This window comes from Centruroides sculpturatus, unplaced genomic scaffold, assembly GCF_000671375.1.
Source record: "Centruroides sculpturatus isolate CEXI.00-Female unplaced genomic scaffold, Cexi_2.0 scaffold3163, whole genome shotgun sequence".
Lineage (NCBI taxonomy): Eukaryota > Metazoa > Arthropoda > Arachnida > Scorpiones > Buthidae > Centruroides > Centruroides sculpturatus.
Genome location: NW_019387294.1, coordinates 454 through 3,139, shown reverse-complemented (window position 1 = coordinate 3,139; position 2,686 = coordinate 454). Strand labels below are relative to the sequence as shown.

General features: G+C 32.9%; 1 pseudogene; it reads left to right on the top strand.

Moving 5' to 3' along the window:
• The first annotated feature begins 940 nt into the window (after window positions 1-940).
• On the top strand, window positions 941-2,468 carry LOC111616343 (annotated as a pseudogene).
• The last annotated feature ends 218 nt before the right edge of the window (window positions 2,469-2,686 follow it).

Below are 2,686 nucleotides of genomic sequence, written 5' to 3'. Positions count from 1 at the left end.
ATAATAATAATAATAATAATAATAATAATAATAATATAGAAATTTAATACAGTAGAAACTTGACTTAATGTTCTCAGATTTGCGTATTTTTTTTCACCATGTCATCAAATCTAAATAAACCACAATGTGTTTCTTTATGTTTAAACTTAGAAACTGCAATGATGAAGACACATCAAATCCTGACAAGAAACAAACAAATTATGTTTGATTACTTTCAAAAACAGCTTAACAGTTTATCTTTGTGTAAAACATGTTTAGGGGTGTTGTATATTACATTGCATGAATTATTGTGGAAAAATTTATTCTGGTAATATATGTTTTTTCTTCACTTTATCCATTCTGAATGTACACTTATCTGCTCATCTCTGATAAACGAGAGAAGTGAAGAGAGAAAAAGTTGTCCTGAATCGTGTTTAGAGAGACGCAATGATCTCTCGAGATGTAAACAAATAATTAGCCAATCAGCAATCAGCTTGTGAAACGAGAGACAATGACCAGAATATGGCCCCAGGTCATCTACAGCAATCAATCCAAGTTCAGTTTGGGCACTGATGGTGGCTGTATTTGTATCTGGAGGCCCTCTAGTAGTGATCTAAAGAGACCATGACAGCCCAGCGGTATGTTAATGACATCCTGCAGCCAAATGTGTTACCTTTTATGGCAGGGCTCCCAAGAGCCTTTTTCCAACAGGACAATGCTTGACCACATAGCAAGGATATCACAGAACTGCCTCTGCCACATTGCCACACTTCCCTGGTCTGCCTAGTCCCCTGATTTGTCACTGATTGAACATGTCTGGGAAGCCAAGTTGGACAGCATAGGAGTTTGACTAAGGTTCCGATTTTTAACAATTTGTCCCACGTCCCACGGCTTTTTAAAAAAGTCCCGAGTTTTGGAAAGATTAAGTTTTTGTCAATTATTTGTCATAAACTTATGTCTTATGCTTAAGATTTGTAAAGATCATTTTTTATCACGTGTCAGTACCAAGGTGTGCATGAAAATCGGAAATAAAGAATGCTCCGTCAACAAAACCCTTTGTGTTTGTGGCAAAGACTGACAAAAAGTGGTTTAGGGTGCACAGCTGCAGCAACGGAGCAGCAAGCCTCCCGTTTTTCTTTCGTTAACCATCTGTAAAAGTATAAGTCAGTTAGAAGAACAAGGTGCAATAGATCGTGCAAATTTCATGAATCATGCCAAAAAGTTCTATAGTGACTGCTTAGATTATTTAGAAGAGTGGAAAGTACAGTACATTACAATGATATTGAACACTTTCATTGGGTTATATTAAAACAAGAACTTAATTGGAAAGATGTGCAAAAATCATTCGATCACATTAGTCAACATTTTCCAGATAGTAATATTTCCGAAAACGATCTTTTTAATGAGTTATCATTATTTAAAAAATATATTGATAGGGAAAAGATTAAATCTTGGGCATTGGCAAAAATGTCAACAGAGAACAAATGGTTAGAAATATTTCATCATTTTGAAACAATGTTCCATACAATAATGCATTAAAAATTGTGGAATATGCGCTGTCCTTACCAGGAACCAATGCCACGACTGAACACATTTTTTCTACCGTAAATAAAATGTGGACATCTGATAAATCACAATTAACAAATTCTTGCAAAAAATTTCATGACATTTTAAACAATGACAGCACTCGACTAAAAAAAGTTCACTCAACTGAGAAATATGCGAAAGAATAAAGAGTTTTTAAAGATTTATAATAGTGTTATATATTTATTATATTTGTAAATTTTACATGTTGAAATTGCAAAAATTGTATTGTATTATATTTTTTTTATTCTTTGATGACAAAATTTTGTTGCTCTGTAACAATTTTTTTCAACAAGACAACTACTTCCCCTGTCAATTTTGTCCTGCTTCATCAATGTTAAAATCTGGTCACCTTATATATATATTTGACAGTAAACAAATATTACAATCATTACATCATAAAGACTTAAGAATATCTTCTGTTTACAAGCTACTGAAATTTTTATTTTGCAGATATATATGTTCATTCTTTTACATTGTTCAGGAGTTAAAAGACACTGTATTTCATAATTCAACATGCAGATCAGCAATGAATTATCTATGTTTAAAAGACAATTTGAAAGGCGTACAGATTACGTGATAGAGTGGATTATGTACTGATTTAAATTAAGATGAGCAATTGTTTATTGTAATGATGTGACAACGCTCTCAATTTTAAGTGTCTTGTTCCTGTACATCATACTTTTCCTGTTAACAGCAGAGTCATGCCAGTTATCTATCTCCATTCAAGAGAAAATGTTTGAATTGAAATAATGTTACTTTTGATCCAAACTGATAGTTCATATATAGTTAATTGGTGTTTGCTGCCCTTAACCTTTCCATATCTCATCTAGATTTTCATCTATCTAACTTTATTCTAGAGATTAAGTAAGGACAGACAGGCAGATGCCAATGGGAATTTATAGGTCTGCAATTTTCAAAAATTGCAGCCCAATTACATACTTCTACCTGTAGAGCAACCATTACTCCAAAAAGGTACAGCATATGTTATGGCACAGGTTATGCAAAGGTTTCATTTTTATTCTAATAGTTTTCTGTAGGGTATATATTTCTGATGGTCAAACTGCAGCTCTTCTAGATCCTCACAGCAGCTTCCATATACTTAGTCATAATCATTAAATAT